Genomic DNA, 27,736 nt, shown 5'->3' on the forward strand with positions numbered 1-27,736 from the left:
AATCTGATAATAGTCATTAATAAAAAGCCTGTGAAATAGATATTTTTTAAATCCTGATTTCACAGATGAGGAAACCAAGATTCTATGGGTCTCAGCTACTTGCTTAAAGTCATGAAACCAGTGATGGGTTAAATTCTGTCCCCATGAAAGGGTATGTTGGTGTCCTAACTCCCCGTAGCTTAGAAGGTGACCTTATTTGGAGATAAGATCTTTATAGAAGCAATCAAGTTAAAATGAGGTCATTAGGATCTTATAAAGTGGGAAGTTTAGACACAGACACCCACAAGGGGAGAACCTCTTAAGAAGATGAAGGCAGAGATCAGGGTGAGAAAGAACACTGGATTGCCACCCACCAAAAGCTGAGGGAGAGGACTGAGACAGATTCTCCCGTACAACCTGGAAGGAGCCGACCCTGCAAACTCCTTGATCTTGGACTTCCAACCCTCAGAACGGTGAGACAATATGTTTCTACTGTCTTAAGTCAGCCAGGCCGTGGTCCTTTGTACGGCAGCTGCAGCCAACTAATACACCAGCCAAACTGAGAATCAACCACAGGTCTGTCAATATCTAATTAGAGTGTGCATGACCGACTCAGGGAGCCTGGAGTATAATGGGGGACAGATGTGAGCAAAAACACTTGGCAGTTCTCTGACAGCTCTGTGCAAAGACCAGAAGAGCACAGAGTAGGAGTGTGGGGGATGGGAGGCAGGGGTTTTAGAGGCAATTTCCAGCAGGTGGAGTCTGGATGTGACTGTGTGCTCAAGTCAGTTCCAGGGTTGTAATCTAGAATGCTGTGCAGCAAGTACATGCAGAGGGCTCCTAGAGCTTGCCCCCCACACACACAGAGGTGTGAACAGTACCATGGACAGTGGAAAGAGATGCCTCCTAGGAGGCAAACACAGAGTCCTTGCTCCCTTCCATCTCTTGGACAAGTCATATAGTCTCCAAGGCCTTGGTTATTCCAGCTATAAAGTCGAGAACATCATATCTTCCTACCCTAAAAGACCAGACTGTCATTTAAGTTCCATTTATGAGGGTTATGTCTGGGAGAGGGTGGCCTCCTGTGAGGCCAGTGGCTCCCAACCTTGGCTCAGCCTGGGAAACTTTTGAACTATCCAGATTCCAGGGTCCCTCTCCTACAGCCTCTGATTCAGAACTGCCATATTGGAGAACAGCATGGCAACCCACTTCAGTAGTCTTGCCTGGAGAATCCTATGGACAGAGGAGCCTGGCAGGCTACAGTCCATAGGGTCGCAAAGAGTTGGACACGACTGAGCCACTAACACTTACTTATGTACCAAGGCATGTACGTGTGTGCTAAGTTGCTTCCGTGTGCTAAGTGCACACATGTATATGTATACATACACATGCATACATACCTTGCTCAGTTGAAGGGCCATGCTACAGAGGAGTCATGGACAGGTCTGGGTAGACCATGAGAGTTCTGCTGGGGTAAGTGGCAGCCACAACTGCAGGATCTACACCCAGCACATGAGTAAAAACAAACATTGTTATGCCTGAGTTGAGGAAAATTCAGGGCATGGGGATGCTGGCAGTGTGAGGGGTATAAAAGCAGAACCCAGTGAAAGGTGTTTAGGAAGACTTTTGTCACCATGAAATGACATGCCAGGCCTGGTGGCTACTTGGGAGGAGTTATGGGGTCAGAGAAGAGGGTCTGATAAGGAACTGTGAGCAGGCCCCTCTGAGTGGGGGTCTGAGAGACCTGAGGCAGGTGAATGGGGAGACTGGATATTTGTGGATAGTGTCAAGGGGAATGTTGACCCAGGAGTCTGAAGTGCCTGCTAAATTGCTTCAGTTGTGTTTGACTCTATGTGACCTGATAAACTATAGCCTGCCAGGCTCCTCTGTCCAATGGGATTCTCCAGGCAAGAATACTAGAGTGGGTTGCCATGCCCTCTTCGAGGGGATCTTCCCGACTCAGGGATCAAACCCACATGTCTTTACACCTCCTGCATTGTCAGGCAGGTTCTTTACCACTAGCACCACCTGGGAAGCCTGGCCTCACTGTGTGGGGATGTGTAAACAGTGACTGGAAGACACATTCTGATATTTTAATCAAGGGGAAGGAGTGTTTAATATTGTCAGATACAACAGACATGCTTAATTTAAATAAGCTTGTTTTGGCATTAATTGACTTGCTGACTGTCGGGAGCCACATTAGGCATTACTGACAAAATGGAGGCACGGCCCTAAACCCCCTCCCTTTGTTCCGCAGGCACGGACCCGGAATGAAGGAGCTAGGCTTTGTGATTCTGACTTGTTTTTTCCAGTCCTCGGATGAGTTTACTGAGGAGAATATTAAGGTGCTTATTGTTTTTGAGAGGAGCACGAGAAGGCATAAAGCCTTCTGCAGCTGTGCTCAAAGAATAATTCATAAAGTTAATCACTGACATTTGTTCAAGGACTTTTACAAAAAAGTGTTCCAGGGTGAGCACACAGGCCGCAGCTTGAGGCCATGGGAGGGATTGCTATCTGAAGCCCATTTGTGAGAAAAGTGTTTATGGCAAAGGAGTTTGCCGAATTGAGGGCTTAGGAATAATTAAAATAGTTAGAAGCTAAAGATTCAAGGATTGCTGTAATGTTAGCATATTCTACTATAGCTTATAGAAATTAGGGACTTTAGAGATATTATTAGCAAGAAGCCCTTTCTAAGAAATAGTGAGCTTAGGATACTAGGGGCAAACAGGACTTAGAAAGATAAGGATTAAACTGAGGAATGTGGTATGCAGCCCAGACATTAGCATGAGTTACAGTGTATTCACAAGGACACATGAGAAAAAGTAGATAAGAAAATCGCTGAGGAACTCCTTTTGAGGGGCAACATGATTTTTGGAGAAAAATAAATCTGGGTCAATGGGAACTAAAAATATCAAACCTCTGACCTAATGCTTTTGTAAAAGTATAAAAGAGAATCTTAAGCTTGAAATAAACAGGCAGTCCAAGAAAAATGAGAGGCTGCCTCAGTTTCTCACCGACACCGCCCATCCCTTCAGGTTGAATCCCTGGCTGCTGGAGCTGAACTCTGGCAGCTGACTCAATCACTAGCAGTCTATCATGTGTACTAACATGCGACATCAGAACACAAACGTCAAGTGCATGGTGATGTCCCAAGGCTAGTTCCTCATAAAGAAACGAACACTCTACTGACATGTAGGAGTTACAGGCAAGTAGATTTGGGGCTCAATAAAAAGGATATTAAACTCAAGTCCAAAACATTTCTCTATAAATAGAAATAGCTGACTGATATCTAGGGGAGCAGAGCTGAGTTGGGTAATGAATTTATCCTAAGTCATTCAAATGACTTAAGATATTGGGCTTCCCTCATAGCTCAGTTGGTAAAGAACCTGCCTGCAATGCAGGAGACCTCAGTTTGATTCCTGGATCAGGAAGATCCGCTGGAGAAGGGATAGGCTACCCACTCCAATATTCTTGGACTTCCCTTATGGCTCAGCTGGTAAAGAATCTGCCTGCAATGTGGGAGACCTGGGCTCGATCCCTGGGTTGGGAAGATCCTCTACAGAAGGGAAAGTCTACCCACTCCAGTATTCTGGCCTGGAGAATTCCATGGACTGTGTCCATTGAGGTCGCAGAGTCAGAAACAACTGAGCGACTTTCCCTTTCACTTTTCATTCAAGTGAAGAAAAAAAAAAAACACAAAAAAACTAAGAGGTGAACAGAGGCTGTAACCTCTGGAGTGTTTGACCTGAAGTGTCAGACAGAGGAAGTCAGGTTCAAATTTCAAGTCCCAGGGGGTCAAGGCAGGTCAAGTCAAAGCAGCCCTGAAACCAAGGAGTAAAGCCCAGAGCTGGAAGCCAATTCAAGCCTGGAGCGGAGCAGGATCCAAGGCAGAAGGTCCCAGGTACTTACTGTGTGCAAATGTGCTGCGTGGCTGGTGGGTGAGAGAAGCTTACATGTCCTGGCAGAATGGCTACATACTTTGTGACCAGTGTGAAATAAGAATTCAAGGTCTCCTTGGTGAAAAACTGAGAATTTCAAGACAGCAAGAGCAGGGACCGGTTTGGTTTTTTTTTTTCCTCAAGATTTTTTTTTTTAAATGTGCACCATTTTTAAAATTTATTGAATTTGTCACAATATTGCTTCTGTTTTATGTCTTTGTTTTTTGGCCTTGAGGCATGTGGGATCTTGGCTCCCCAGCAGGGATCAAACCTGCACCCACTGCATTGGAAGGCCAAGTCTTAACCACTGGACCCCTGGAGGGCCCTTCCGACTGTGGGTCCGGTGCAACTCTACAGGTCGCTCGCCTCTGAAGCTGATCCTGGGGACGGGTTTGGTGGGGAAGGAAGGCAGTGAGCTCCTGTCTGTGTGTGTTACAGCGGAATCTGGTAAGCCCACAGTGGTCATGCCTGTGCGGGATGGAACAGCCCAGAGAATGCCGACTAAAGCCATCCTGATGCTACGAGTCTTTCATTCTAGCAGCTAAAAGCACCCTGGGAGTTGGTAGACCGTGTCACATGGTCCAGAATAATCAGTAAAAAAAAGACAAAGCCAAGGTCCCTCAAGACTCATGTCTAATAATCCAATCACAGGCTCTCCCCTGTATCATATTCTGCAGCCTATCCCAGCCAGACTACAACTTGGCTGTAACTGAAACAGGAGAGCAGGAACAGTAGCAGTGGTACAAATAGTCTTGGGCAGGTAGGGTTCAGCTGACCACATTCATGACTTTCCTAAGGTTTCCAATACATTCTTGGTACCAGAGATCACAGGCCCTTCATCTCTTTTGAAGGGTCTATTTCCTTTATGTCATGCAGAGTGATGCTGAAAGGTAGGAAGAGGAAGGGTGACAGCGTGGTCATTGGACTCATGCTCTGATGTTGTAACACTCTTGCCTGAGAATAGATCATGGGGGAAAGTACATTCAATCTCCAATCAAACTCAAGAATCTAAGCAAACCACTGTCCCTTCTCCTCCTGGAAGAAAAAAGATGATCTGCAATGTTGAGGTTAGCAGCCTGCAGAACTTAGAGGTCACACTCAGAAGTCAATCTTTTACCCATATAGGTATACACACACATTCTCCAGGCAAGAATACCAGAGTGGGTTGCCATTCCCTTCTCCAGGGGATTTTCCCAACCCAGGGATCAAACCTGGTCTCTCTGTGAAGAAAGCTGAGCACCGAAGAATTGCTGCTTTTGAACTGTGGTGTTGGAGAAGACTCTTGAGAGTCCCTTGGACAGCAAGGAGATCCAACCAGTCCATCCTAAAGGATACCAGTCTTGGGTGTTCATTGGAAGGATTGATGCTGAGGCTGAAACTCCAGTACTTTGGCTACCTGATATGAAGAGCTGACTCATTGGAAAAGACCCTGATGCTGGGAGGGATTGGGGGCAGGAGGAGAAGGGGACGACAGAGGATGAGATGGCTGGATGGCATCACCGACTGGATGCATATGAGTCTGGGTGAACTCTGGGAGCTGGTGATGGACAGGGAGGCCTGGTGTGCTGCGGTTCGTTGGGTCACAAAGAGTCGGACACGACTGAGCGACTGAACTGAACTGATATGGGGAAAACGGATTTCTCCCATGTCTGCCGGTGGCTGGGGTTGAAATTACGTAGTGCAAGTGTCAAGCTCTCTCCTTCCCACCTAGACTTGCCAAGCCATGTGGTTTGCCAAGCACGTTTCTTCCTCACGCAAAGAACCAGGAACTCAGAGGTTAGATAGAAGACCACCAACTGGTTAAAAATAAATAAAAAGAAAGGAAAAAACACCCCAAAAGATTTTCGAGGCCTAGCTGTCTTGAAGCCCTGCACGGACAGAGCTGCAACTTAGTTTTGTATATACTCCAGTGGTATTTTGACTCCAGAATAAAGGTTGGGTGTTTTCACAGTCTACTTTCTGCATAGGTCTAATGATGCCTGAGGTTTAGAGAAATCAGACACTGAACCAAACAGGTGGAGAATGTGCAAGGGATCATTCAGGTGTTTCCTCAGATTAAATAGGTAGTAGCACTAATGTTCACGTTGATATAGCATCACTATTGCAGGCCATTTACTATTTTACTTTAACGATTTGTCAAAGATGTCAATGTGTATAGAAGAAAGAGTGGGAAAATTGCACACACGTTTATTTTACTTCTTCACACCAACTGGACATCATTTGTATTTGGTCCTTGCGACCAAATACAGGTGCTACTAAATACAGGTCTGTTGTAGACCAAATACAGGTCTACAGGTGCTGCTCTTTACCAAGGAAGAGGGGCTGAAGTTACAGGTATTTTAGGAGAAAATTTGTGTTTTGGGTAAGTCTTGCAAAGCAAAGCTTACAAAGTCATGGTATGTGTAACTACATGCTTAAAATGACAGTAGAGTAAGAGAAAAATCAAGATAGAAAAAAAAATGAAAATATATTAAACTGAACTATTATTTTTCCTGAAAAGTAGTCTAATGTTTTCAACTCTCTTCGACTCTAAACCCTATGAAGGCAGGGTGGTTGCCATGTCTGTGAAGTGCTGACTGTTGCTTGCAAAATGGGACCCTGATCTCTAAGAGTGACCTCCAAAGGGACAGAAGAATAAATTAATGATGGGGTGGTGAACAAGTATTGGAGCAACAGAGCGCTGATAATTGCACATCATGAAAGTACTTAATGCCACTGAACTGTATGCTTTCAAATGGTTATGGTGGTAATTTATGTGTGTATTTAAAATTCAGAAGTGAAAATGAATAAAAAGCTCAAAGCTTCCCTGGTCCATTGTCAGATGAGTCCATACCATAGTTCAGTTACCATACCATACCATAGTTCGGACAGAAAAATGTCATGAGTCAAGTCACATCTACTTAAGGAGAAGGAACCCCACATATATCGTGGTGAGCCTGTCAGACTGACATTATGTCTGCTATCACATTGGAATAAAAAAAACAACTACTAGACATTATCAAAAGGAAATCCCCTAGACTGGCAAAAGCGTCTGTAAGGGTTGGCGAATTGTGGTCCCCATGTTGAATCCAGCCCCATTGCGTGTTTTTGTGTCTTGTGGGAGCTAATAATGCTTTTCATTATTTTCCAATGGTTGAGAAAAAAGTCAACAGGAGAATACTGTTTTGTGACACATGATCATGACAGGAATTGACTTTTCAGTGCCCCTAAGTAATCCCTGACGGAGAAGGCAAGGCACCCCACTCCAGTACTCTTGCCTGGAAAATCCCATGGAAGGCGGAGCCTGGTAGTCTGCAGTCCATGGGGCCGCTAAGAGTCGGACACGACTGAGTGACTTCAGTTTCACTTTTCCCTTTCACGCTTTGGTGAAGGAAATGGCAGTCCACTCCAGTGTTCTTGCCTAGAGAATCCCAGGGACGGGGGAGCCTGGTGGGCTTCCATCTATGGGGTCTCACAGAGTCGGACACGACTGAAGCGACTTAGCAGCAGCAGCAGCAAGTAATCCTTGACTGGAACACACCTCCTCCCCATTCCTTTAGGTATGGTCTATGGCACTTTAAAGCCATAATGGCAGATTTCAGTAACAGCAATGGAGACCATATGCCCTGTAAAGCCAAAAGTATTTCCTATGTGACTCCTTATTTAAGCAGTTTGCTGGCCCTTGCTCTGGAGAGTGGACACTGCTGGTAGGAGAGAGTGGGCCCCCACCTGCCCTTGCTCCAACATACCCTCACCCACATTGTGTTTTTAGATTTTTTTTGAAATAGTTGATTTACAGTGTTGTACCAATCTCTGCTGTACAACAAAATGACTTAGTTATACACATATATACATTCTTTTTCATATTATTTTCCATTGTGATTTATCACAGGAAATCAACTATAGTTCCCTGTGTGTGTCAGTAGGACTTTGCTGTTTATTCTTTACATAATAGTTTGCATTTGCTAATCCTAAACTCCCAGTCCTTCCCTCCCCCCATTCCCCTTGGCAATCACAAGTCTGTTCTCTATGTTTGTGAGCCTGTTTCTATTTCATAGATAAGTTCATTTGTGCCATATCTTAGACTGTAAATATAAATGGTATCATTCATATGTCTTTCTCTGACTTACTTCACTTAGTACCATAATCTCCAGTTGCATCCATTTTGCTATACTCATTTCTTTTTTGGGGGGGCCAAATTATGAGGCTTGTGGGATCTTAGGTCCCTGATTGAACCTTGGGTCACAGCAGTGAAAGCACCCAGTCCTAACCACTGGACTACCGGGGAATTCCTACACCCTCACCTACATTATCTGCTTCCTGCTTTCTCCCCTTTCAAAACTTTCATACATGCATGATAGTCCATGTCCCAAGTACACCAGCCTTAGGAAGGGGAGGGATGGAAGCACAGCTGAGGACCTAGTCGGTGCCCCGTATTTAAATATTAGCTCTTTGAATCATCTCTGCAAGTCTCCCAGAAAGTAGGATTTATTCACTCCATTTTGTAAATAATATTAGCTACTTCTCCCTCCCTTTTTTCCTGAGTGATTGCCATGGACCCTAGCATTATTCTATGAGCTGTACATAAATCATTTCATCCTCAGAACAAGTCTACAAATAAGTAGAGTTATACTCATTTTGCAGTTGAGGTCACTAAGGTCAAGGTATATTAAGTAATTTGTCCAAAGTCACTCAGAAAGGAAACACAGGACCAGAATTTGGACCCAGATGTCTTGGCATGGAGCCAGGACTTGAATTGCTCAGCTAGTAGGCCAGCTCCCCCTGCAAAAGTGCCAAGAGGTTCTTGATTTTGCTAAGGAAACCCAGATGGTAACGACAGTGGTTGGCGTTTCAAACCAACATATCTTATTTCAAAGCCCACCTTCTTTCCACCACTCCTTAACCGATCCTATCTCAGGATAATAGCCTCTATTAGTCAAGGGACCATTACCTATCACATTTCTAAATCTTCTCTTCTGAGGCCAACAATGGAGCGAGGTGTCATGGTCCCCTTCTTTAAGCAGAACTTGACTGATAACAAAGTTAAAACCTGTCCTTTTTCTGATCAGACTGACCCTCCTGATCTGAGTTTGAATAATGGTTTTTCAACCAGATATTTTCAGAAATGATACTGATTTGTTGAAGGAGAGAAAGAATATCAACTCTGTTATTGCTGTACATAGGACAGTGACTAAGAGGAGCAGCTTCTCTGATACATGAAGTTTATCCAGAGATGAGAACTTCTTTAGCTCCAAACAGGCTAAGAAGGCTGAGGGAATGATTGAAGAGAGAGCTGTCCATGTGTCCATATGTAACTCAGGTAGCAAAGACAAGTGCTTTTTCTAAAAAAAAAAAAAAAAAAAAAAAAAGAGGCATTCACAGGAAGCAGTGTAAAGGAGTCAGCAACAGACTCCATTTGAAAAGTTTGCTGGGGACACCAGTTCTGCACTCTGGGTTCCTGGAACTCATATCTGCCTAAAATCGATTGCAACTTGTCAAGAGCTCCTTGGAAGAACCAGAAGTTGGAATGATATGGAAGGCCAGATGCAAAATGCCCGTGAGCAGGAGCCCCTCTTTCTTGTTTCTGGAAGCATCTGAGGGTCTGACTCAGCAGGTAAAGGACAGACTGGACTGCCAAGTGTTTCCTCCTTCACCAACTCCTCCTTCTCCCCTCCCACCCTGCTCCCGCCTGGAGTCTGCAGCAGAGACTGCAGATGCCCCAGGGCCTTGCTTGGGACAGTGAGGCAGAGGATGAATCATCAGAGGTATTTTGCAGGTGTGTAAATGCTACCCGGATGTAAACAGGAATATAGGACCAAGCTGGCAAGAATGTTTGAGTGAATAACATCGAGGCGGACCATGCAGTTTAAATTTCTAAAGTGGAGGGGAAAAAAAGATCAGAAGCCAAAAGGTGGCAGTGAGATCCTATTATGTGTATAAGAACTGGTATTCGTTTTAGCCAGCTATAAGGGCTTCCCAGGTGGCCCTAGTGGTAAAAAAGAAAAAAATAACCTACCTACCAACGCAGAGACATAGGAGACCTGAGTTCCATCCCTGGGTTGGGAAGATCCCTGGAGGAGGAAATGGCAACCCACTCTGGTATTCTTGCCTGGAGAATCCCATGGACAGAGGAGCCTGTGGGGTCACAAAGAGTCGGACACAACTGAAAGTCACTTCAGTTCAGTTCAGTCGCTCAGTTGTATCTGACTCTTTGCAACCCCATGAACCGCAGCATGCCAGGCCTCCCTGTCCATCACCAACTCCCAGAGTTCACTCAAACTCACGTCCATCGAGTCAGTAATGCCATCCAGCCATCTCCTCCTCTGTCATCCCCTTCTCCTCCCACCTTCAATCTTTCCCAGCATCAGGGTCTTTTCAAACGAGTCAGCTCTTCACATCAGGTGGACAAAGTATTGGAATTTCAGCTTCAACATCAGTCCTTCCAATGAACATCCAGGACTGTTCTCCTTTAGGATGGACTGGTTGGGTCTCCTTGCAGTCCAAGGGACTCTCAAGAGTCTTCTTCAACACCACAGTTCAAAACTATCAATTCTTCGGCGCTCAGCTTTCTTTATAGTCCAACTTTCACATCCATACATGACCACTGGAAAAACCATAGCCTTGACTAGACAGACCTTTGTTGACAAAGTAATGTCTCTGCTTTTGAATATGCTGTCTAGGTTGGTCATAACTTTCCTTCCAAGGAATAAGCGTCTTTTAATTTCATGGCTGCAGTCACCATCTGCAGTGATTTTGGAGCCCAAAAAAATAAAGTCTGACACTGTTTCCACTGTTTCCCCATCTATTTGCCATGAAGTGATGGGACCAGATGCCATAATCTTAGTTTTCTGAATGTTAAGCCAACTTTTTCACTCTCCTCTTTCACTGTCATCGAGAGGCTTTTTAGTTGCTTTTCACTTTCTGCCATAAGGGTGGTATTATCTGCATTTCTGAGGTTATTGATATTTCTCCTGGCAATCTTGATTCCAGCTTGTGCTTCTTCCAGCCCATCATTTCTCATGATGTACTCTGCATAGAAGTTAAAAGCAGGGTGACAATATACAGCCTTGACATCCTCCTTTTCGTATTTGGAACCAGTCTGTTGTTCCATGTCCAGTTCTAACTGTTGCTTCCTGACCTGCATACAGGTTTCTCAAGAGGCAGGTCAGGTGATCTGGTATTCTCATCTCTTTCAGAATTTTCCACAGTTTACTGTGATCCACACAGTCAAAGGCGTTGGCATAGTCAATAAAGCAGAAATAGATGTTTTTCTGGAACTTTCTTGCTTTTTTGATGATCCAGCGGATGTTGGCAATTTGATCTCTGGTTCCTCTGCCTTTTCTAAAACCACCTTGAACATCTGGAAGTTCATGGTTCATGTGTTGCTGAAGCCTGGCTTGGAGAATTTCAAGCATTACTTTGCTAGTGTGTGAGTTGAGTGCAATTGTGCGGTAGTTTGAGCATTCTTTGGCATTGCCTTTCTTTGGGATTGGAATGAAAACTGAACTTTTCCTGTCCTGTGGCCACTGCTGAGTTTTCCAAATTTGCTGGCATATTGAGTGCAGCACTTTCACAGCATCATCTTTTAGGATTTGAAATAGCTCAATGGGAATTCCATCACCTCCACTAGCTTTGTTCGTAGTGATGCTTTCTAAGGCCCACTTGACTTCACATTCCAGGATGCCTGGCTCTAGGTGAGTGATCACACTATCATGATTATCTGGGTTGTGAAGATTTTTTTTGTACAGTTCTTCTGTGTATTCTTGCCACCTCTTCCTAATATCTTCTGTTTCTGTTAGGTCCATACCATTTCTGCCCTTTTTTGAGCCCATCTTTGCATGAAATCTTCCCTTGGTATCTCTAATTTTCTTGAAGAGATCTCTAGTCTTTCCCATTCTGTTGTTTTCCTCTATTTCTTTGTATTGATCTCTGAGGGAGGCTTTCTTATCTCTCCTTGCTATTCTTTGGAACTCTGCATTCAAATGGGTATATCTTTCCTTTTTTCCTTTGCTTTTCACTTCCCTTCCTTTCACAGCTATTTATAAGGCCTCCTCAGACAGCCATTTTGCTTTTTTGCATTTATTTTTCTTGGGGATGGTCTTGATCCCTGTCTCCTGTACAATGTCATGAACCTCCATCCATAGTTCATCAGGCACTTTATCTATCAGATCTAGTCCCTTAAATCTATTTCTCACTTATACTATATAGTCATAAGGGATTTTATTTAGGTCATACCTGAATGGTCTAGTGGTTTTCTCCACTTTCTTCAATTTACGTCTGAATTTGGCAATAAGGAGTTCATGATCTGAGCCACAGTCAGCTCCTGGTCTTGTTTTTGCTGACTGTATAGAGCTTCTCTATCTTTGGCTGCAAAGAATATAATCAGTCTGATTTCGGTATCAACCATCTGGTGATGTCCATGTGTAGAGTCTTCTCTTGTGTTGTTGGAGGAGGGTGTTTGCTATGACCTGTGCATTTTCTTCGCAGAACTCTATTAGCCTTTGCCCTGCTTCATTTTGTAGTCCAAGGCCAAATTTGCCTGTTACTCCAGGTGTTTCTTGACTTCCTACTTTTGCATTCCAGTCCCCTATAATGAAAAGGACATCTTTTTTGGGTGTTAGTTCTAGAAGGTCTTGTAGGTCTTCATAGAACTGTTCAACTTCAGCTTCTTCAGCATTACTGGTCAGGGCATAGACTTGAATTACCATGATATTGAATGGTTTGCCTTGGAAACGAACAGAGATCATTCTGTCATTTTTGAGATTGTAAGATGGACTGGAATGGGTGAATTTAACTCGGATGACCATTATATCTACTACTGTGGGCAGGAATTTCTAAGAAGAAATGGAGTAGCCATCATAGCATCGTCAACAAAAGAGTCCAAAGTGACTTAGCATGTGCTATTAATACAAAAGGATGTGAGAGCTACTTTTTGTTTTAAACTTCCATCATATTCCCTCCCTCCTTGTTTTGATTTTGCCAACACTTACTGAACAGCTAATCTGAACCAAGTCCTGTGCCAGCTTCTAGGAGAACAGGATGAATTGAGCACAGTCCCTGACCAGAAGGAGTTCATATCTAGCATCTCGTACAGACCTCTGAGGGCTAGACCCGTAGTGTCATACCCAGAGTGTCATACTTGCTGACTTGTGCTTTTGATGGGAGAACACAGCGGGCTGGGACTCACAGCTGCCACCCCACGATTCCAGGGCCCCCCACCTGCCCCTCTGTTCCCCACCACCCACCCACAGTGGGTGGAGTGGCTTGGATGGATCTGTAATCTCAGCCACAAAGAGCAGCCCCACCCTTTGTCCTAGTGAAACTCCGGGTTGTCTTGTAATTATGGCCACACTGCAACCTGGTGCCATCTGATAAGGACAGATTTCAAAATGATGCTCATGATTGATGTCAGTCAGCATCAGGCATGAACGTTGGCTGACCTACTTGACCTGGGCTCAGTGTTGAGTGTGGGTACCATAAAGTGGAGGTGAGAACTCAGCCACCACCTAGAACAAGACTCGCAGTCACTCACTCGCACCCACAAGCCCTCTCCCCGTTCTTTTGACTCAAGCATTTATGTGACTCCATCCCCCTTTCTAGAAGAGAAAGAGGAAGTGGTCTCAAGCACAGTGTTTTGAAAAATAAACATGAACAATTCAACAGCTTTGCAGAGAGATCAGTGGGGCAGTGCTGGCTTCCCTCTGGTTCTTATACAGGAACAAACCCAAGGGGAGTTTGAACCAGAGTGATCGCCGGTCCCTGGAAGTTGATCAGGAAGGGTCAGGTTTGGTGTGTTTAGAAAGCGAAAGGTGCAGGAGTTGGCAGAAGTTACTGGTACCCAGCTCATCATATATCAGCCATGTTCCAAGCATGCAGAGATGTTCTGAAACTGAGCTAGTTCAGCAATCTTTTTTTGCGTAACAAAAAAGAAAAGGATGCTAATAGCTAAGAATTTCCCAGAATGCCTGGTGGCCCTGGCGTCATGATGAGGGCTTTCCTCATCGCATTGGCTCATACAATTCTCACCACCACCTTCTGAAGTGATCATCTGCGACCATGTCCATTTCACAGATGGGGAAACTGAGCCCTAGTGAGATTATCCCTTTGCCTAAATGTCATGTATCCATGCCTCATGCTCACCCAGCTCCTCCTGCAAGCAGGATCACCCCTGATGTTTCCCTGCATGGCAGAGGAACAAGCACAAAGACTGCCCAGAGGACCCTGGTCCAGGCCAGGGGGCCCTGCCCCTGCCCAGAGGGCCCTGGCCCCACCCAGGGGGCCCTGCCCCTGCCCAGTGGGCCCTAGCCCCACCCAGAGGGTCTTGGATCTGTAATGCAAGGATGAGGGCAAAGTACATTCATTTCTTTGTACTTGACAACAAAATCTCCCTTCCCAGTTGTTTCTGGACCTCAGGTACATTTGGTTGAGATAACCCTACACCTCAATTCCTGACACCCTGTCATCCATCCAGGCAAAGATTATCTCTTGTTTTATTTTATATTTTTCCCCTTCGTTCCCTTTCCAAACATCAATTCTTACCCATTAGGTTTGCACACTAACATGTTTTTGCACATGTCCTGGGCTACAGGAGCATGCCTGAGTGTGGGGCTTCCCGGGTGGCACAATGGTAAAGAATCTGCCTGCCAACGCAGGAGATTTCAGAGACGTGGATTCAGTCCCTGGGTTGGGACGATCCCTAGGAGGAAGAAATGGTAACCCCCTTCAGTATTCTTGCCTGGAAAATTCCATAGACAGAGGAGCCATGGCAGGCTACAGTCCATGAGGTCTGTAAAGAGTCAGAGACGACTGAGTGACTGAGTACACACATACATGCCTAAATGTACACTCATATATACACGTATACACATGAACACACATATATACGGCATTGTTCTATAAAGGTGTTTTTAAATTCTGTAAGTGGTATTGTGCCATCAATTTTATTCTATGCCTGCTTTCAATGGGCTATGTTTTTAAGTTCTGTTCACACTACTGTTTGTAAATCTAGCTTATTATTTCTGACAGTGCAAAGTATTCCATCCCTGCCCCTCTCGCAGTACCTCTGGTGTGAGCTTATGTGTGTGCATTGCGGGCATGTGGGTAATGCTTGTTTATGGTGTGTTAGCACACTCTGAAGTGTATGTTCCATGAGAGCAGGAAATGTGTTTTAACCACAACAGTATCCCCAGCAAATAGAACAGTGCCAGGCTAATAGTGCCAACATTTTGTGAACTCACTTCAGTCGTGTCCAACCCTTGAACGCTATGGACTGTAACACACCAGGGTCCTCTATTCATGGGATTCTCCAGGCAATAATACTGGAAATGGGTTGCCATGTCTTTCTCCAGGGGATCTTCCCAACCCAGGGATCGAACCCATGTCTCTTAAGTCTCCTAGCTTTGGCAGGTAGGTTCTTTACCACTGGTGCCATCTGAACAAAACATAAGTAAATAAATGCTTGTTGAATGAATACATGAGTACAAATACATCATGGTTTACTTATTTCTTCCTCTGATGAGGAACCCTGAGCTGGTCTTTTATTCCCTGCTACCATCAACACCATCTGGAGTAGAGTTGCTGGGCTGGAAGGTGTATTCATATTAAACACCGCCCCCCATGCCCTCTCATCATTTCCCCCTTCCTCTTTCCCTCCCTTCTCTCTCTCCCTCCCTCTCTCTCTGTCTCTTCTTCCATACTTTTTACATATATACCATTCAGGGTATATGTAATATACCCCACAGGCAGAGAAAAAGAACGATATTTATGTTCTTGGAGGCCCCACCTCAATTAACCATGAATGAAATCTTTCTGAAAGGCATCTCTGCTGAGGCTCTTATTCCTGAGCAGATATCCAGAACCTCTGATCATCTATTTTTAATGTGTTTCTATTTGACAAGTATTCATGGAGTCCCTGGTCTATGCCAACCTCAGTGATAGGCAAGGAAGCGGGGAGGCGGTTTCAGGAGCACACCTAGCCCTCAAAGGGGAGCAGGCACACAGGGAGGAACATACAACTTAGGGGGGCACCCAGGTGCAGGCGAGGAGGTGTGGCCTTCCGGTCTGTTCTAGAAACCACGGTGCGCAAGTTTGAGAAGAGGATATTTACAGTTTTGTAGCACCTCCTCACAGATTAAAGCTAACATCACGTGCCTCTTGGTGTGACACAGTAAGAAGATATTGTTATGTAGCATCTCTGCCAAAAGGGCCTCATCTCAACCTAATTGTGGAGAATAAATGAGACAGACCCGAATGAGGGGTTCTCTACAAACTCTCTAGGAAATGACAGGAGAGACCGAGCCAGGCCAAGGAGTTGTCCCCCATAAAAGGAGATTAAAGTGACTCGGTCACAGTATGCAGTGTTCAATTCTGGAACGGGAAGAGCAATGCCTCTAAAGGACATTCATTACTGGATCAGTTGGTGAAATTTGAATATGGCATGTATATTAGATCCTGTATTGTGTTAATGATAAATTTCCTAACCATGACGATTGTGTTGTGGTTATATAAGAGAATGTCCTTGTTCTCAGAAGCAAAAGGCAAAATAATGCAATTTAACTCTCGGATAGTTTAGGAGAAATAACAATAACAATAGCATGTATGTATACAGAGAAACAAAATGATAAAACAGTTGTGGCAAAATATTAAAAATCAGTGGATCTGTGCTCTTTGGAACAATGGATGAACCTAGAGGGTATTATGATTAAATCAGACAGAGAAAGACAAATACTCTATGTTATCACTTATATGAGGAACATAAAAAATAAAATGAATGGATATAACAAAAACAGACTTATAGAAAACAAACTAGTGGTTATCAGTGGGGAGAGGGAAAGTGAGGGGCAAGTCAGAGGTAGGAGATTAAGATATATAAACTACTGTGTATAAAATAGATAAGCAACAAGGGTATATTGCACAGCACAGGGAAATACAGCCATTATTTTGTAATCACTGAAAAAAAAAAAAAGGAAAAATATACCAAAATATTAAGGGCAAATTGGCTTATGTTTTTGTCTTTTGTTCTTTCCATCAGTGCTAAAAAATAATAAGAATAAAGAATAAAAAGTTTATAATAGAAAAAGAAGCATATCATCATGTAGAACATTCTGGAACCTGGGGCCCAAAATGTGGTTGCTCTTAAACTCCACTTACCAAATCAGTGGCTGAGAGCAATGAAACAGAAATGAGTGACTACAGAACTGAGAGCTCGTTTGGGACAGAGAAGTCATTAGGTGCAAAACCCGCACAGAGCAGGAAATGCACATTCCACAGGAAGACCAGAAACCACAGCAGAACGCTCTGGAGTTCTAACCTCCTTCTCTTTCTAGGCCATTTCCTGTATTTCATGGTAAATATCACACCCAGAACCATCACCGGCATGGAATCCCAAAAGCAAGATAGATGACTCATTCACGTTTGGGTCCTGTTTATACTGACAAAATCCTCTGAGTGAGAGGTAGGAGGGCTTGACTCTGTCTGTCCTTTTCTGTATCTATACACACACACACACACACACACACACACACACACACACACACAGTCACAGCATCACACCATCCAGGGCTCTCTTGGTCTGAATCCCCACCAGTGTATATATAACAGCACAACGCTCTGTCTGGCATGCTAACCACCCACTGCTCTGAGAAGCTTTTCTGTTGGGGTTGACACAGTTCCCTCGAGTCCCTGTGACAACCTCCTCAGGGCGAGAACAGGAACTCTGCTGTTTCAAGGCAGATAGGCTCAAAGGGCTATCTTTGACCACAGTTGTTCCTTGTGGGATAGAACAAGCTGAAGTTGAAGGTTATTTATAGAGAAGGAATATTAGCAACCTAAAAGTGAATTAGCAATCTGGAGGTCAAAGTTTGGTGAAAATGATGATGGATAGGTTGTGGTTGGGAAAACTAGATGGAGATGTCCACAGAAAGAAGAAAGAGTTGGAAAATCTGAAGACAGTATCTTATAGCCCATCAGCAAAAACTAGTCTGAAAATGTCAAGGAACAGGTCAAGAGAAAATGAACTCAGGAATCTGGGCATTTTGGAGGCAACTGACTTAGCTATCTGGAACTCAGTCCTATTTCCCCTTGGAGCCTGGCTAGGCTGAAGGCAGTGAATTTCCCACCAAGCCTGCTGGGGGGTGTGGTGGGCAAACTGGAGGGAGCCAAGGGGCTCAGATATCCTGCAGATATAGCAAAACTTTGGCAGGTAGGCTTCAGGTAATGAAATCTTTGAATCATGTGAATGTAGGTTTAAATTTCTCTCTCTTTCTCTTTAACTGAATTATAGTTCCTGGTGGCTCAGATGATAAAGAATCTGCCTGCCATGCAGGAGACCTGGGTTGGATCCCTGGGTCAGGCAGATCCCCTGGAGAATGGCATGGCAACCCACTCCAGTATTCTTGCCTGGAGAATTCCAAGGACAGAGGAGCCTGGCATCCATGAGGTCACAAAGAGTCAGACATGACTGAGGACGAACACACACACAGTCGATTTACAATGTTGTGTTGATTAATATATTGCAAAGTGACTCAGTTACACACATATATACATTCTTTATTATATTCTTTTCCATTATGGTTTATCCCAAGAAATTGAATGTAGTTCCCTATGCTATATAGTAGGACCTTATTGTTTATTTACTCTATATGTAAATATTTGTATCTTTTAACCCCAAACTCCCAATCCATGGTTTAAATGCAGGTTTAAATTATTTTTAAGGACTTCCTTGGTGGTCCAGTGGTTAAGACTTCACCTTCCGAAGCAGGGGTTACAGATTTGATTCCTGATCAGCGAGCTAAGATCCCATATGCTTCACAGCCCAAAACCCAAAATATAAAACAGAAGTAATATCGTAACAAATTCAGTAAAGATTTTAAAAATAGTCCACGTCAAAAAAACAAAAAAAAAGTCTTAAAAAAAAAAAACAAATTATTTTTAGGTGGCTGCCAGTAAAATGTGAAATGTCCTCTGGGACTTGATGTCACACTCTTCAGTTTAAATATCACATTATATCCTTAGCTGCCCCCTGTCTCCACATTGCCCATGAACCTCAATCCAGCACAAGTTCTTAAGGTCATTAAGATGGACAGTCAAAATCCATGTAAATATCCCCACTGAAATGAGTAACCATGGGCCCAGCTTCCTCCCAAAGGTGCGTTTATATATTTATGTCAAACGAACAATCACAACCCTTGTATGTTATCGGCCTGCCTGTGATGAAAGAGAATATTTTGTTGAGGGGGTTGAGAGCCCTGGAAGGAAGTTGCTTAATCTAAGTGGAAACCAAACCCTCACTTTGGTTTCCTTGGGAAATTTTGCAGTAACTGCTTCTCTATAATTAGTGAGCACGGGCCTGGTCAAAGTTGTCACCTAGACCCCACCTAGCACGTGTAGACACGAATGGTGCCCAGGCCAGGGCCATCACAGTGGTCCTCTTTGCCAGCCTGGAGCCATAGGTGGTCTGAGTCTTGGAAGGAACCACCCAGTCTGGGGGGCTTTCAAATTTTTGTTCTAAGTCAGGGTTTCAGGGGATGGATTGGGAGTCAGGGATTAGCAGATACAAACTGTTATATATAAAGAATGGATAGACAACAAGTTACTAGTGTACAGCACATGGAACTATATTTAATATCCTGAGATAAATCATAATGGAGAAGAATATGAAAAAATAAATGTACATGTATAACTGAATCTTACAGCAGAAATTAACACAACATTATAAATCAACTAAACTTCAATTAAAAAAAGAAACCAAAAAAAAAGAAAATCAACATTTTTTGTAAGTCTACTGTGGATGGAGGAAAGAGAGGAGAGGAGGAAGGGGAGGAGGAGAAAGATGAGACTTTGGCTCACAGTAGGATCACCTCCCCCCATCGCACGTTAACACGTCCAGATTTTAAAGGGGTTCCTTTAAGAGGTAGTTAACAACCATGGAGCAGTTTTTGCCATTTCACTGATGAGGAAATGAAAGTCCAGAGAGGTTAAGCGCCTGGCCCCAAGTGGTGAGTTACAGGAAGTGGCCAAGGCTGTGACTTCACGTCCAGGGCCCCTTCACCAGCCAGTAACACTGAGGACAGGGGCTGTGGAAAAGCCTCCGCATGGGCAGATTGACAGGGGATCAACTGATCAATTACCTGTAGATCCCTACTATGCAGGCAGCAGGTGGGGGTAAAGAACCGGCCTGCCAGTGCAGAAGACTTAAAGAGACACGGGTTCGATCCCTGGGTTAGGAAGATCCTGGAGGAGAGCACGGCAACCCACTCCAGTATTCCTGCCTGGAGAATCCCATGGACAGAGGAACCTGGTGGGCTACAGTCCACAGGGTCGCAGAGAGTCAGACACGGGACTGAAGCGACTGAGCACACACACAATGCAGGCAGCATCGTACCAGCTTCTGAGAGGTACAGAAAAGGGTTTAAGTCATAACTTCCCACAAAGAGCTTACCCCATACTTGCAGAGACCTGACAATGTTCAAAACGTGTAAATAACAGTGCAAATCCAGGATGGTAGAGCGCGGAAATCCACGCGGGGGGAGTATGAAGAGGGAGAGGGCTCTCAGAGGGAGCTCAGTAGGGAGGCTTCCTGGAGGAGGTGAGCCTGACACAGCCCAGGGGGCCTTGAGAGGACAGTGTCAGCTGCAGAAACAGAGGGGTCCTGAGGACACAAAGGAGTCTCCTGGCGTGGGGTTTGTTCACACCGGGAAATACTGAGAGAAGGCAAACAGGCGGGAGCCAGGGGGTTGATGAGCACCCAAAACTCAGTGTGGACAGACAGAGGGAAGATGAAAGGAGATGCTGCTCAGAGTTGCCTGCACCCATCAGCTTCTGCATCCTCCCCCTCGCACCCACTGATCTGAGAGTCACGGTGTAGCCGCATCCCATCGACACCCACTGCTGGGTCCTTAGATCAGACTTTTATCACCCCACCTCCTCCTGGTCCTTTCTCTGCCCCTCTGGCCCCTGATCTGCCTTCCCCACCCTTCTGATGGCCACCAGAATTCTCTTGCTCAAAAGCCAATACCACCATATCTTCACACTGCTTTAAGACCCAAGGACCCTGTTGTCTGTAGGTAAGTCCACACTCCTATGCAGGGCAGACCAGACCCTCCAACATCTGCCCACACCTACTTTATGGCCCCTTCCCTCTTCCTATAAACCACGAGCATTCCCTCTATGGCTCTCTGAATCCTCCATGCCTTTCTGGCAGAGTACATTTTTTGCAGCCAGTCTATCACTGTCTTCTAACTTCTGTTTGAAAGTCACCTCAAATGCATCACCTTCTCCAGGAAGCCTTCCTTCCTTGATGCTCAGTTTCCTGACCCTAGCTTCAATAGCACATCATTCTGCCTATTTGGTCTCCATTTGTTTTGTTGTTGTTTTCTTTTGGGTGGCATGCCATGCAGCATGCAGGATCTTGGTTCCCCGACCCGGGAACAAACCTCTGCCCTCTGCAGTGGAAGTCTGGAGTCTTAACCACTGGACCACCAAGGAAGTCTCTGTCCCCATTTAATTCAAATATCTCCCTCTAGGAGCCAGAGCTGGGAACCCACGGCTGATTCTCATTCTGTTCTGCGCAGGGCCTGATGTGGATCATGATTCATAGAAAGTGGCTTAAGAAATGATGAATGAAAAGTGGCAGAGTATGAGAAAGGAATAAAAACTGAAGCCAGGTTTTCAGGCTATTTGGAGTAAATGAATAGAAGACAATTTGGACAGAGGTGGCCCCATGATTGCTCGGGTTGCCTTGCTGGGGTCACCCCCTGTGTCACTGACACCCCTATGCTTTCATGCTGGGATTAGTCTTCCAGGAGGGGCACCCCTAGACCAAAGCTTACTTCAAGGATTATTTTGACGTTAGAAGTCCAAACGTAACACAGTAATTCAGAAAGAAAAAATGAATTTAGCCATAATCCCTCAATACAATCAATTACTATTACGTTTTAATTTCCCTTCCAGTCTTTTCCCTTATGTCTTGTGAGAGTTTTACGTGTCATCATGACAGGGCCAAGGGATGAACTGGCGAAATATTATGCTATATGTGTCTTTGAGGGTGATGGCACCCCACTCCAGTACTCTTGCCTGGAAAATCCCATGGACGGAGGAGCCTGGTAGGCTGCAGTCCATGGGGTCACTAAGAGTCGGGCATGACTGAGCGACTTCACTTTCACTTTTCACTTTCATGCATTGGAGAAGGAAATGGCAGCCCACTCCAGTGTTCTTGCCTGGAGAATCCCAGGGACAGAGGAGCCTAGTGGGCCGCCGTCTATGGGGTCACACAGAGTTGGACACGACTGAAGTGACTTAGCAGCAGCAGCAGCAGCAAAGGAGATTAGCATTTAAGGCAGTAGATTGGAGTAAAGACCTGGTCTTCCCTGGGTGGTCCTGTGGTTAAGAATGTGCCTTCCAAGGCAGGGAGCTCAGTTTCCATTGCTGGTTAGTTAACTAAGATCCCACATGCTGTGAGACACCTAAGCCCATGCACTGCTGAGCCTGCATGTCGCAACTGAGGCCTGACACAGCCAAATGAATAATTATTAAAAAAAAAAAAATCTTTCTCAGCCTCGTGGGAGGGTGTCGTCTGATCCACTGGGGGCCTTGATAGAACAAGAAGGCAGAGGAAGAATGAATTCTTTCTTTCTCCTTGAGCTGGGACACCACCTTCTACCCTTGGACATCAGGCTTTCAGACTTGGACTCAGACGTACAGCTGGTTCCCAGGCCTTCAGATTTGGACTGAACCACACCACCAGCCTCCAGCTTGCAGATGGCAGACTGTGGGACTTCTCAACATCTATCAACACAGGAGCCCATCCCTCATAATAAATCTCTTCCTCAAATCAACACATTGTACACCTTACACTTACTGACAGGTCATATATCAGCTATTTCTCAATAAAGCTGGGGGGTGGAAATCTCTTTCCATATATCTGTACATATCCTATTGGTTCTGTTTCTCAGGAGACCTCTACTAATATATATCTACTGTTGCAATTCTGGCTTTTTAAATATAATATGTAAGTGGGAAATCAAAATTCTTGATAAGTCATCTTTTATTAGCTTCCCAGTGTTCTACACACAATGGGTGCTTAAGAAGTCATTTGAGGCAGACTGGCATGTAACCTAACCAGACGTTTTCCTCAAAGGCACTGTTACCCTGGCCGTGATTCCTGAAGAAGAAGCCTGTGATCATATCTCTCCATCACTTCTGGTCCTCGTTTTTCTACCCCAAACCCACCTTTTCCCTTTAAATCTTTCCCCTCCCCAACTTGTGGGATCTCAGTTCCCCAACCAAGGATCCAACCCAGGCCTTTGCAGTGAAAACACAGAGGTTGTATCCAGTAGACAGCTAGGGAATTCCTTCCCTTTGAATCTTGTTTTTATTCCTTTATATTCATTTGATCAACATTTTAGTCAACAAAGAAAGAAAGTGAAGTAGTTCAGTCGTGTCTGACTCTTTGCGACCTCTTGGACTGTAGCCTACCAGGCTCCTCTGCCCATGGAATTTTCCAGGCAAGAGTAATAGAGTGGGTTGCCATTTCCTTCTCCAGGGGATCTTCCCAATCCAGGGATTGAACCTGCATCTCCCGCATTACAGATGGACGCTTTACCATCTGAGCCACCAGGGAAGCAAGTACTAGCCAACAAACGCAAGTGCTAACCACTGAGCGGGCCCCAGACTGGGCCTTGTGCTCACTTCCCTGGGGCGTGGGCTGCCTGCAGCCTGTACATTGCCCCCACCAGCACTCCTGCAGCCCCACTGCCCCCAGGACCCTGTATTGTTCAAGACTCTTCCAGTTCCAACCACAGGAGTCCTTGTGCCCCTGCTGCTGCTGCTGTAAGTCGCTTCAGTCGTGTCCAACTCTGTGCGACCCCATAGACAGCAGCCCATTAGGCTCCTCTGTCCCTAGGACCCTTCTTATGTGTGAGCTGCACTTGGAAGCAGAATGACTGTCCAGCTGCACTAAGAAAGCCCACGGTTGAGATTGCGTCAGCGAGCCCTTGTTCCGTTGCTATGAAGGCTGGGCTGTTAGGTAATAATCCATTCCAAATGGAAAACAAGCCTTTTGTAAAGCCTGAAATAAACTCTTGCCACATCACCCTGAGGCCACAAACAGTCCCTTCCACTCTGAAACAACGAGGCTTAACTAACTATGGAGAGCCCAAAATGTCGTTTCTAACTTTAAAGAGAATGGGGACTCTGACCTCAGGGAGATGAGGGGTGAGCTGCTTCAGGGGAGCTCCAGGCAGTGGGGTTGAGGCAGTGGGGCCCCCCTGGGCAGGAAGCTGCCTTTCTCAAGCTTCTTCTTCAGGAAATGTCCAGGAGGGTGGGCTCAGAAAGGTCACGTTGCTGAAGGATGGGGCTCAGAGGAAAGGATTGCTTGGATGGAGGCAAAATTCTACACCAGCTTGGAAGGAATTCACCTCCAATCCTGAGACCTACAGAACCATAGGCCCCCGGGACTGGGGTGGGGAAGGGTTGGTGCCTTAGCCTCCCCATAAACTCAGGAACTCAGGATGAGGCAGGAAAGAAAGTCGAATTTCTCACATACTGCACTCTGATGGGGCAGGTGGCTGAGCAGTGTATCCTTCAGAACTGTGGACTTTCCATATGCACTCACATGCACGCACGCACGCACACACACACACACACGGTCATAGGCTGAGTTGAGTCTCCCTAATACCTACATGTTGAAGTCTTCACCTCAGAACGTGACTATATTTGGAGACGGGGCCTTTAAAGAGATGATAAACATAAAATAAGATCATTAGGCTGGGCCCTAATCCAATATGACTGGTGTCATTATGAGAAGAGGTCATCAGGGCACAGACAGACACAGAGGAAAACCACGTGGACACGGGGAGAAGACGGCTGTCTACAAGCCAAGGAGAGACGCCTCAGGAGAAGCCAAGCCTGCAGACACCTTGACCTCAAACTTCCAGCCTCCAAATCTGTGAGGCAATAAATACCATCTGTTTAAGGTGCTCAAACTATGGCACTTTGTTATGGCAGCCTGAGCAGACAAAAAGTCTTCCCACAAGCTCACACGCACACACACCCAGACACACTCTCTCATACAAAAATCACTCACCCACATGAGGCTCACACAGACTCTCACACTCAAACACTTACCTCTGCCACACACACACTTACCCCCTTCCACACACAAACACTTCTCTCCCATCCCCATGCCATCTACACAATACTTGCTCCATTCACACACTTTCTCACACGCTCTCACGTACTTCCTAAGGCCAGAGACTCGGGCTGCGGTTTTGACTGTGGCTCAGGCCCACACGGAGGCCAGTTCCCTTCCTTGAATGGTGGGCTCTGCTCTCTGTCAAGCTCACTCCTCTCACTAGAACCGATGCATCCTGGGCCCTTTGCCTGCACTCTTGACTTCCTGCATCCTGACCCTAGCAACATGCTCTCTGTCCTGACCTTGGCCTGGACCAGGACCTGGGAGGCCTAGACGCTGCTGACCATGGCAAGGAGCAAACACTCAGAACCTCAAGATCCTCATCTCCAAAATCAGGGTTTATGCTAGCACAGCAGTTCTCAAAGTATGGCCCCCAGACAGCGGCATCAGGACCACCTGGAACTTGTTACAGGAACAGATACTCAGGCCCCACCCAGACCTACTCATCAGAACCTAAGGGAGGCAGGGGAGAGGAGCCCAGAAGTCAGTTTTTAACACGTTCTTTGGGCAGTCCTGGTGCAGGCTAAGGTTTGAGAACCACTGAACTGCAAGATCTCTAAAATTCCTGCCAGGGAGCATTAACCTACCAGACGTGTGGTCATTATGGTGGGTATTATTTATGAAATAACTTCAACGTGCCTGGCTCTTTGCAAACATTGTCTCTATAACAACCCTCTAAAGTAGGTGTCATTAAATGTATTTTCCATGGGAATGAAATGAGGCCCAGAGAGGTTAAGTAACTCATGAAAGGACACAGCTGGAGATAAGCAGGAGAAAGCTTTGCACCCTGGCCCCCTCATTGCGTGGTTCCCCACCACTCCACCTGGGCTACCACACTGATGAGGGCCTGGCCCCCTGTCAGCATTCCGTGGAGGTCGCTCACTCTCTGGTGGTCCTGTGACCTGCTCTTCCCACCTTAACAACTTGCCAGCCTCGCTCCCTGCCCTCCCTGTTACAGTACCTTCCAGCTCGGCCCCTCCTCCCATCCTCAGTCCAACGCCAAGTCCTGCCTTCCTCCGACTTCCATGGCAATGAACAGTCATGACAACCAGTCCACAGGTCGAAACCACAGTTGGAGCCAACTTGGCTCCTAGAGGAAAGAGACCAGGCCTAAGTTCAAGCCTGTGATGGCCTGAAAAAGCACAGCCTCTGCCCTCACAACTTCCTCTAACAGAAAAGCCTTCTGCAGGTGATGTTGAGACTTGATCCTCATGTGATGCAAAATCCTATGAGAGAACAAGGCTTCCCCCTTGTTCTTGGGGCTTGTGGGCACCGAGCAGAAGGAGGGCCCACCACGGGACTGGTGTGAGCAGAGAAGCCAGGTCCCCCTGAGGCTGCCCCTCCTGGTCCCCTAGCACCCGCCCCCTGGTCTCCTTAGCAGTGCGCCGCCGGGCCCCACCAGGACAACAGGAGTTCTGTCTGTCTGCTCTATCCTTAGTTTTTCCATACAGAAAGTTCCAAATTTATTGACTGAATGAATGAACTCTTGTTCCAGCTACTAGATTTTTTCATCAGGGGCAGCTTTGTATACATGTACATACACACACACGTGCTCATGCTCTGGGGCTGGTGGAGGAGCCAAAGGGAGGAGAGAAGAAAGAGACAGGACAGAGCCTTCCCTGGTGGTCCAGTGGCTAAGACTCCACACTCCCAGTGCAGGGGTTCCCGGGTCAGGGAACTAGATCCCTCAGGCTGCAACTAAAGATACTAGGTACCACAACGAAGGGGGAGTTCCCAGGTGGTGCAGTGGGAAAGAATCTGCCTACCAACACAGGAAACACAAGAGACGCAAGTTCAATCTCTGGGTTGGGAAGATCCCTGGAGAAGGAAATGGCAACCCACTCCAGTATTCTTGCCTGGAAAACTCCATGGACAGAGGAGCCTTTACAGTCCATGGGGTCGCAAAGAGTCAGACACGACTGAGCATAGCCCCCCATCACAACTAAAACCTGGTGCAGCCAAATAAATGCTTTTCTTTTTTTTTTTATGGCAGGACATGAGAGCTGGGCACAAGGAGGCTGGTAACGGGGCAGGAGAAACCACAGCGGGACAGAGTGTGAGAATGGATCATCACACAGTGCAGGCCTATGGAGACAAATCCGAGCTGAGGCTCAAGGAAAAGAAACACAGATTGGAAATCAGGCCTGAGACCTGATCATGCATGAGGTCCGCTTATAAAAATGATCATTTGTGCTGAGTACAGGAAGGTCACTGACGCGACCACAGCCGGTTCCGCACCTGTAAACTTGGCTGAGAGTGGACTCAGACCCAACCGGCCAGTTTCCTTGTGGGCAGGGCTAATTGGGCGGGATCTGGAGGCTCACCAAGGGGGGTTTTGTGGGCTGAACTTTCACCGTAAGTGATGCAAGGTTTGGTTTCACTTACTATTTGTGGACGAGTCCTTCCTTCGCTGCTTTTTCATTCAGGGAAAGGTTTTGCATAATGTTACAACCGGGTTTCTTTCTCAGGACGTCCTTGTCACGTGACCAGACTGGGACCACCACCCCCCGCCCCCCATGCCTTCTGTGTCCACGTTAAGACCTGATACCCCCAATTCCTTCTCTTCCCCTGCGCTTGGCCCCTCCGAGTCAATGGATTCTCTGGGAATCCCGGATAATTCCATGAGCCAAGGCCCAGCCATCAGCTGCAT

General features: G+C 45.9%; 1 long non-coding RNA gene across 1 annotated transcript; it reads left to right on the forward strand.

Annotated features, from left to right (window-relative positions):
* The first annotated feature begins 293 nt into the window (after positions 1-293).
* LOC112584664 lies at positions 294-27,283 on the forward strand. Its single transcript, XR_003109024.2, has 3 exons — positions 294-452; positions 17,222-17,349; positions 27,080-27,283. It is a non-coding gene; the product is annotated as an uncharacterized LOC112584664 (long non-coding RNA).
* The last annotated feature ends 453 nt before the right edge of the window (positions 27,284-27,736 follow it).

Source organism: Bubalus bubalis, chromosome 4, assembly GCF_019923935.1.
Source record: "Bubalus bubalis isolate 160015118507 breed Murrah chromosome 4, NDDB_SH_1, whole genome shotgun sequence".
NCBI lineage: Eukaryota > Metazoa > Chordata > Mammalia > Artiodactyla > Bovidae > Bubalus > Bubalus bubalis.